We start from the raw sequence: 10406 nt of genomic DNA, 5'->3' as shown, positions 1-10406 counted from the left end.
AGCGTTTTTGTACAACTTCATAGAAATAGCTGTAACTTTTGATAGAAGACTCGGATACACATGTTTATGGCTTTATCTTATAGAACTCAAGGTCTCCGTGCTGGGCAAACAGGTTTTGCAGCTGTTTGAGCTAAGATTTCCAAGTTATTCACATAATGAAAACCTATACTTTGTTTCGGTCGAGTTCCCCATTCAAATGCATGTAACAGTGAGAAACGCACTGTCTTGGCGAAAGAAAGCGTTTTTGTACAACTTCATAGAAATAGCTGTAACTTTTGATAGAAGACTCAAACAAACATGTTTATGGCTTTATCTTATAGAACTCAAGGTCTCCGTGCTGGGAAAACAGGTTTTGCAGCTGTTTGAGCTAAGATTTCCAAGTTATTCACATAATGAAAACCTATACTTTGTTTCGGTCGAGTTCCCCATTCAAATGCATGTAACAGTGAGAAACGCACTGTCTTGGCGAAAGAAAGCGTTTTTGTACAACTTCATAGAAATAGCTGTAACTTTTGATAGAAGACTCAAACAAACATGTTTATGGCTTTATCTTATAGAACTCAAGGTCTCCGTGCTGGGCAAACAGGTTTTGCAGCTGTTTGAGCTAAGATTTCCAAGTTATTCACATAATGAAAACCTATACTTTGTTTCGGTCGAGTTCCCCATTCAAATGCATGTAACAGTGAGAAACGCACTGTCTTGGCGAAAGAAAGCGTTTTTGTACAACTTCATAGAAATAGCTGTAACTTTTGATAGAAGACTCGGATACACATGTTTATGGCTTTATCTTATAGAACCCAAGGTCTCCGTGCTGGGCAAACAGGTTTTGCAGCTGTTTGAGCTAAGATTTCCAAGTTATTCACATAATGAAAACCTATACTTTGTTTCGGTCGAGTTCCCCATTCAAATGCATGTAACAGTGAGAAACGCACTGTCTTGGCGAAAGAAAGCGTTTTTGTACAACTTCATAGAAATAGCTGTAACTTTTGATAGAAGACTCAAACAAACATGTTTATGGCTTTATCTTATAGAACTCAAGGTCTCCGTGCTGGGAAAACAGGTTTTGCAGCTGTTTGAGCTAAGATTTCCAAGTTATTCACATAATGAAAACTTATACTTTGTTTCGGTCGAGTTCCCCATTCAAATGCATGTAACAGTGAGAAACGCACTGTCTTGGCGAAAGAAAGCGTTTTTGTACAACTTCATAGAAATAGCTGTAACTTTTGATAGAAGACTCGGATACACATGTTTATGGCTTTATCTTATAGAACTCAAGGTCTCCGTGCTGGGCAAACAGGTTTTGCAGCTGTTTGAGCTAAGATTTCCAAGTTATTCACATAATGAAAACTTATACTTTGTTTCGGGCGAGTTCCCCATTCAAATGCATGTAACAGTGAGAAACGCACTGTCTTGGCGAAAGAAAGCGTTTTTGTACAACTTCATAGAAATAGCTGTAACTTTTGATAGAAGACTCAAACAAACATGTTTATGGCTTTATCTTATAGAACTCAAGGTCTCCGTGCTGGGCAAACAGGTTTTGCAGCTGTTTGAGCTAAGATTTCCAAGTTATTCACATAATGAAAACCTATACTTTGTTTCGGTCGAGTTCCCCATTCAAATGCATGTAACAGTGAGAAACGCACTGTCTTGGCGAAAGAAAGCGTTTTTGTACAACTTCATAGAAATAGCTGTAACTTTTGATAGAAGACTCAAACAAACATGTTTATGGCTTTATCTTATAGAACTCAAGGTCTCCGTGCTGGGAAAACAGGTTTTGCAGCTGTTTGAGCTAAGATTTCCAAGTTATTCACATAATGAAAACTTATACTTTGTTTCGGTCGAGTTCCCCATTCAAATGCATGTAACAGTGAGAAACGCACTGTCTTGGCGAAAGAAAGCGTTTTTGTACAACTTCATAGAAATAGCTGTAACTTTTGATAGAAGACTCGGATACACATGTTTATGGCTTTATCTTATAGAACTCAAGGTCTCCGTGCTGGGCAAACAGGTTTTGCAGCTGTTTGAGCTAAGATTTCCAAGTTATTCACATAATGAAAACTTATACTTTGTTTCGGGCGAGTTCCCCATTCAAATGCATGTAACAGTGAGAAATGCACTGTCTTGGCGAAAGAAAGCGTTTTTGTACAACTTCATAGAAATAGCTGTAACTTTTGATAGAAGACTCGGATACACATGTTTATGGCTTTATCTTATAGAACTCAAGGTCTCCGTGCTGGGCAAACAGGTTTTGCAGCTGTTTGAGCTAAGATTTCCAAGTTATTCACATAATGAAAACTTATACTTTGTTTCGGTCGAGTTCCCCATTCAAATGCATGTAACAGTGAGAAACGCACTGTCTTGGCGAAAGAAAGCGTTTTTGTACAACTTCATAGAAATAGCTGTAACTTTTGATAGAAGACTCAAACAAACATGTTTATGGCTTTATCTTATAGAACTCAAGGTCTCCGTGCTGGGAAAACAGGTTTTGCAGCTGTTTGAGCTAAGATTTCCAAGTTATTCACATAATGAAAACTTATACTTTGTTTCGGTCGAGTTCCCCATTCAAATGCATGTAACAGTGAGAAACGCACTGTCTTGGCGAAAGAAAGCGTTTTTGTACAACTTCATAGAAATAGCTGTAACTTTTGATAGAAGACTCGGATACACATGTTTATGGCTTTATCTTATAGAACTCAAGGTCTCCGTGCTGGGCAAACAGGTTTTGCAGCTGTTTGAGCTAAGATTTCCAAGTTATTCACATAATGAAAACTTATACTTTGTTTCGGGCGAGTTCCCCATTCAAATGCATGTAACAGTGAGAAACGCACTGTCTTGGCGAAAGAAAGCGTTTTTGTACAACTTCATAGAAATAGCTGTAACTTTTGATAGAAGACTCAAACAAACATGTTTATGGCTTTATCTTATAGAACTCAAGGTCTCCGTGCTGGGCAAACAGGTTTTGCAGCTGTTTGAGCTAAGATTTCCAAGTTATTCACATAATGAAAACCTATACTTTGTTTCGGTCGAGTTCCCCATTCAAATGCATGTAACAGTGAGAAACGCACTGTCTTGGCGAAAGAAAGCGTTTTTGTACAACTTCATAGAAATAGCTGTAACTTTTGATAGAAGACTCAAACAAACATGTTTATGGCTTTATCTTATAGAACTCAAGGTCTCCGTGCTGGGAAAACAGGTTTTGCAGCTGTTTGAGCTAAGATTTCCAAGTTATTCACATAATGAAAACTTATACTTTGTTTCGGTCGAGTTCCCCATTCAAATGCATGTAACAGTGAGAAACGCACTGTCTTGGCGAAAGAAAGCGTTTTTGTACAACTTCATAGAAATAGCTGTAACTTTTGATAGAAGACTCGGATACACATGTTTATGGCTTTATCTTATAGAACTCAAGGTCTCCGTGCTGGGCAAACAGGTTTTGCAGCTGTTTGAGCTAAGATTTCCAAGTTATTCACATAATGAAAACTTATACTTTGTTTCGGGCGAGTTCCCCATTCAAATGCATGTAACAGTGAGAAACGCACTGTCTTGGCGAAAGAAAGCGTTTTTGTACAACTTCATAGAAATAGCTGTAACTTTTGATAGAAGACTCGGATACACATGTTTATGGCTTTATCTTATAGAACTCAAGGTCTCCGTGCTGGGCAAACAGGTTTTGCAGCTGTTTGAGCTAAGATTTCCAAGTTATTCACATAATGAAAACTTATACTTTGTTTCGGTCGAGTTCCCCATTCAAATGCATGTAACAGTGAGAAACGCACTGTCTTGGCGAAAGAAAGCGTTTTTGTACAACTTCATAGAAATAGCTGTAACTTTTGATAGAAGACTCAAACAAACATGTTTATGGCTTTATCTTATAGAACTCAAGGTCTCCGTGCTGGGCAAACAGGTTTTGCAGCTGTTTGAGCTAAGATTTCCAAGTTATTCACATAATGAAAACCTATACTTTGTTTCGGTCGAGTTCCCCATTCAAATGCATGTAACAGTGAGAAACGCACTGTCTTGGCGAAAGAAAGCGTTTTTGTACAACTTCATAGAAATAGCTGTAACTTTTGATAGAAGACTCAAACAAACATGTTTATGGCTTTATCTTATAGAACTCAAGGTCTCCGTGCTGGGAAAACAGGTTTTGCAGCTGTTTGAGCTAAGATTTCCAAGTTATTCACATAATGAAAACTTATACTTTGTTTCGGTCGAGTTCCCCATTCAAATGCATGTAACAGTGAGAAACGCACTGTCTTGGCGAAAGAAAGCGTTTTTGTACAACTTCATAGAAATAGCTGTAACTTTTGATAGAAGACTCGGATACACATGTTTATGGCTTTATCTTATAGAACTCAAGGTCTCCGTGCTGGGCAAACAGGTTTTGCAGCTGTTTGAGCTAAGATTTCCAAGTTATTCACATAATGAAAACTTATACTTTGTTTCGGTCGAGTTCCCCATTCAAATGCATGTAACAGTGAGAAACGCACTGTCTTGGCGAAAGAAAGCGTTTTTGTACAACTTCATAGAAATAGCTGTAACTTTTGATAGAAGACTCGGATACACATGTTTATGGCTTTATCTTATAGAACTCAAGGTCTCCGTGCTGGGCAAACAGGTTTTGCAGCTGTTTGAGCTAAGATTTCCAAGTTATTCACATAATGAAAACCTATACTTTGTTTCGGTCGAGTTCCCCATTCAAATGCATGTAACAGTGAGAAACGCACTGTCTTGGCGAAAGAAAGCGTTTTTGTACAACTTCATAGAAATAGCTGTAACTTTTGATAGAAGACTCAAACAAACATGTTTATGGCTTTATCTTATAGAACTCAAGGTCTCCGTGCTGGGAAAACAGGTTTTGCAGCTGTTTGAGCTAAGATTTCCAAGTTATTCACATAATGAAAACTTATACTTTGTTTCGGTCGAGTTCCCCATTCAAATGCATGTAACAGTGAGAAACGCACTGTCTTGGCGAAAGAAAGCGTTTTTGTACAACTTCATAGAAATAGCTGTAACTTTTGATAGAAGACTCGGATACACATGTTTATGGCTTTATCTTATAGAACTCAAGGTCTCCGTGCTGGGCAAACAGGTTTTGCAGCTGTTTGAGCTAAGATTTCCAAGTTATTCACATAATGAAAACCTATACTTTGTTTCGGTCGAGTTCCCCATTCAAAATGCATATAACAGTGAGAAACGCACTGTCTTGGCGAAAGAAAGCGTTTTTGTACAACTTCATAGAAATAGCTGTAACTTTTGATAGAAGACTCAAACAAACATGTTTATGGCTTTATCTTATAGAACTCAAGGTCTCCGTGCTGGGAAAACAGGTTTTGCAGCTGTTTGAGCTAAGATTTCCAAGTTATTCACATAATGAAAACCTATACTTTGTTTCGGTCGAGTTCCCCATTCAAAATGCATGTAACAGTGAGAAACGCACTGTCTTGGCGAAAGAAAGCGTTTTTGTACAACTTCATAGAAATAGCTGTAACTTTTGATAGAAGACTCAAACAAACATGTTTATGGCTTTATCTTATAGAACTCAAGGTCTCCGTGCTGGGAAAACAGGTTTTGCAGCTGTTTGAGCTAAGATTTCCAAGTTATTCACATAATGAAAACCTATACTTTGTTTCGGTCGAGTTCCCCATTCAAAATGCATGTAACAGTGAGAAACGCACTGTCTTGGCGAAAGAAAGCGTTTTTGTACAACTTCATAGAAATAGCTGTAACTTTTGATAGAAGACTCAAACAAACATGTTTATGGCTTTATCTTATAGAACTCAAGGTCTCCGTGCTGGGAAAACAGGTTTTGCAGCTGTTTGAGCTAAGATTTCCAAGTTATTCACATAATGAAAACTTATACTTTGTTTCGGTCGAGTTCCCCATTCAAATGCATGTAACAGTGAGAAACGCACTGTCTTGGCGAAAGAAAGCGTTTTTGTACAACTTCATAGAAATAGCTGTAACTTTTGATAGAAGACTCGGATACACATGTTTATGGCTTTATCTTATAGAACTCAAGGTCTCCGTGCTGGGCAAACAGGTTTTGCAGCTGTTTGAGCTAAGATTTCCAAGTTATTCACATAATGAAAACTTATACTTTGTTTCGGTCGAGTTCCCCATTCAAATGCATGTAACAGTGAGAAACGCACTGTCTTGGCGAAAGAAAGCGTTTTTGTACAACTTCATATAAATAGCTGTAACTTTTGATAGAAGACTCAAACAAACATGTTTATGGCTTTATCTTATAGAACTCAAGGTCTCCGTGCTGGGAAAACAGGTTTTGCAGCTGTTTGAGCTAAGATTTCCAAGTTATTCACATAATGAAAACCTATACTTTGTTTCGGTCGAGTTCCCCATTCAAAATGCATGTAACAGTGAGAAACGCACTGTCTTGGCGAAAGAAAGCGTTTTTGTACAACTTCATAGAAATAGCTGTAACTTTTGATAGAAGACTCAAACAAACATGTTTATGGCTTTATCTTATAGAACTCAAGGTCTCCGTGCTGGGAAAACAGGTTTTGCAGCTGTTTGAGCTAAGATTTCCAAGTTATTCACATAATGAAAACCTATACTTTGTTTCGGTCGAGTTCCCCATTCAAAATGCATGTAACAGTGAGAAACGCACTGTCTTGGCGAAAGAAAGCGTTTTTGTACAACTTCATAGAAATAGCTGTAACTTTTGATAGAAGACTCAAACAAACATGTTTATGGCTTTATCTTATAGAACTCAAGGTCTCCGTGCTGGGAAAACAGGTTTTGCAGCTGTTTGAGCTAAGATTTCCAAGTTATTCACATAATGAAAACTTATACTTTGTTTCGGTCGAGTTCCCCATTCAAATGCATGTAACAGTGAGAAACGCACTGTCTTGGCGAAAGAAAGCGTTTTTGTACAACTTCATAGAAATAGCTGTAACTTTTGATAGAAGACTCAAACAAACATGTTTATGGCTTTATCTTATAGAACTCAAGGTCTCCGTGCTGGGCAAACAGGTTTTGCAGCTGTTTGAGCTAAGATTTCCAAGTTATTCACATAATGAAAACTTATACTTTGTTTCGGTCGAGTTCCCCATTGAAATGCATGTAACAGTGAGAAACGCACTGTCTTGGCGAAAGAAAGCGTTTTTGTACAACTTCATAGAAATAGCTGTAACTTTTGATAGAAGACTCGGATACACATGTTTATGGCTTTATCTTATAGAACTCAAGGTCTCCGTGCTGGGCAAACAGGTTTTGCAGCTGTTTGAGCTAAGATTTCCAAGTTATTCACATAATGAAAACCTATACTTTGTTTCGGTCGAGTTCCCCATTCAAATGCATGTAACAGTGAGAAACGCACTGTCTTGGCGAAAGAAAGCGTTTTTGTACAACTTCATAGAAATAGCTGTAACTTTTGATAGAAGACTCAAACAAACATGTTTATGGCTTTATCTTATAGAACTCAAGGTCTCCGTGCTGGGCAAACAGGTTTTGCAGCTGTTTGAGCTAAGATTTCCAAGTTATTCACATAATGAAAACTTATACTTTGTTTCGGTCGAGTTCCCCATTCAAATGCATGTAACAGTGAGAAACGCACTGTCTTGGCGAAAGAAAGCGTTTTTGTACAACTTCATATAAATAGCTGTAACTTTTGATAGAAGACTCAAACAAACATGTTTATGGCTTTATCTTATAGAACTCAAGGTCTCCGTGCTGGGAAAACAGGTTTTGCAGCTGTTTGAGCTAAGATTTCCAAGTTATTCACATAATGAAAACCTATACTTTGTTTCGGTCGAGTTCCCCATTCAAAATGCATGTAACAGTGAGAAACGCACTGTCTTGGCGAAAGAAAGCGTTTTTGTACAACTTCATAGAAATAGCTGTAACTTTTGATAGAAGACTCAAACAAACATGTTTATGGCTTTATCTTATAGAACTCAAGGTCTCCGTGCTGGGAAAACAGGTTTTGCAGCTGTTTGAGCTAAGATTTCCAAGTTATTCACATAATGAAAACCTATACTTTGTTTCGGTCGAGTTCCCCATTCAAAATGCATGTAACAGTGAGAAACGCACTGTCTTGGCGAAAGAAAGCGTTTTTGTACAACTTCATAGAAATAGCTGTAACTTTTGATAGAAGACTCAAACAAACATGTTTATGGCTTTATCTTATAGAACTCAAGGTCTCCGTGCTGGGAAAACAGGTTTTGCAGCTGTTTGAGCTAAGATTTCCAAGTTATTCACATAATGAAAACTTATACTTTGTTTCGGTCGAGTTCCCCATTCAAATGCATGTAACAGTGAGAAACGCACTGTCTTGGCGAAAGAAAGCGTTTTTGTACAACTTCATAGAAATAGCTGTAACTTTTGATAGAAGACTCGGATACACATGTTTATGGCTTTATCTTATAGAACTCAAGGTCTCCGTGCTGGGCAAACAGGTTTTGCAGCTGTTTGAGCTAAGATTTCCAAGTTATTCACATAATGAAAACTTATACTTTGTTTCGGTGGAGTTCCCCATTCAAATGCATGTAACAGTGAGAAACGCACTGTCTTGGCGAAAGAAAGCGTTTTTGTACAACTTCATAGAAATAGCTGTAACTTTTGATAGAAGACTCAAACAAACATGTTTATGGCTTTATCTTATAGAACTCAAGGTCTCCGTGCTGGGAAAACAGGTTTTGCAGCTGTTTGAGCTAAGATTTCCAAGTTATTCACATAATGAAAACCTATACTTTGTTTCGGTCGAGTTCCCCATTCAAAATGCATGTAACAGTGAGAAACGCACTGTCTTGGCGAAAGAAAGCGTTTTTGTACAACTTCATAGAAATAGCTGTAACTTTTGATAGAAGACTCAAACAAACATGTTTATGGCTTTATCTTATAGAACTCAAGGTCTCCGTGCTGGGAAAACAGGTTTTGCAGCTGTTTGAGCTAAGATTTCCAAGTTATTCACATAATGAAAACCTATACTTTGTTTCGGTCGAGTTCCCCATTCAAAATGCATGTAACAGTGAGAAACGCACTGTCTTGGCGAAAGAAAGCGTTTTTGTACAACTTCATAGAAATAGCTGTAACTTTTGATAGAAGACTCAAACAAACATGTTTATGGCTTTATCTTATAGAACTCAAGGTCTCCGTGCTGGGAAAACAGGTTTTGCAGCTGTTTGAGCTAAGATTTCCAAGTTATTCACATAATGAAAACTTATACTTTGTTTCGGTCGAGTTCCCCATTCAAATGCATGTAACAGTGAGAAACGCACTGTCTTGGCGAAAGAAAGCGTTTTTGTACAACTTCATAGAAATAGCTGTAACTTTTGATAGAAGACTCGGATACACATGTTTATGGCTTTATCTTATAGAACTCAAGGTCTCCGTGCTGGGCAAACAGGTTTTGCAGCTGTTTGAGCTAAGATTTCCAAGTTATTCACATAATGAAAACCTATACTTTGTTTCGGTCGAGTTCCCCATTCAAATGCATGTAACAGTGAGAAACGCACTGTCTTGGCGAAAGAAAGCGTTTTTGTACAACTTCATAGAAATAGCTGTAACTTTTGATAGAAGACTCAAACAAACATGTTTATGGCTTTATCTTATAGAACTCAAGGTCTCCGTGCTGGGCAAACAGGTTTTGCAGCTGTTTGAGCTAAGATTTCCAAGTTATTCACATAATGAAAACTTATACTTTGTTTCGGTCGAGTTCCCCATTCAAATGCATGTAACAGTGAGAAACGCACTGTCTTGGCGAAAGAAAGCGTTTTTGTACAACTTCATATAAATAGCTGTAACTTTTGATAGAAGACTCAAACAAACATGTTTATGGCTTTATCTTATAGAACTCAAGGTCTCCGTGCTGGGAAAACAGGTTTTGCAGCTGTTTGAGCTAAGATTTCCAAGTTATTCACATAATGAAAACCTATACTTTGTTTCGGTCGAGTTCCCCATTCAAAATGCATGTAACAGTGAGAAACGCACTGTCTTGGCGAAAGAAAGCGTTTTTGTACAACTTCATAGAAATAGCTGTAACTTTTGATAGAAGACTCAAACAAACATGTTTATGGCTTTATCTTATAGAACTCAAGGTCTCCGTGCTGGGAAAACAGGTTTTGCAGCTGTTTGAGCTAAGATTTCCAAGTTATTCACATAATGAAAACCTATACTTTGTTTCGGTCGAGTTCCCCATTCAAAATGCATGTAACAGTGAGAAACGCACTGTCTTGGCGAAAGAAAGCGTTTTTGTACAACTTCATAGAAATAGCTGTAACTTTTGATAGAAGACTCAAACAAACATGTTTATGGCTTTATCTTATAGAACTCAAGGTCTCCGTGCTGGGAAAACAGGTTTTGCAGCTGTTTGAGCTAAGATTTCCAAGTTATTCACATAATGAAAACCTATACTTTGTTTCGGTCGAGTTCCCCATTCAAAATGCATG

The sequence above is a fragment of the Diplotaxodon limnothrissa genome, linkage group LG13 (genome assembly GCF_057381915.1).
Source record: "Diplotaxodon limnothrissa isolate DT_005_m linkage group LG13, D_limnothrissa_male_GT1.1, whole genome shotgun sequence".
Lineage (NCBI taxonomy): Eukaryota > Metazoa > Chordata > Actinopteri > Cichliformes > Cichlidae > Diplotaxodon > Diplotaxodon limnothrissa.
Note: the sequence above shows the minus strand (reverse complement) of the source record.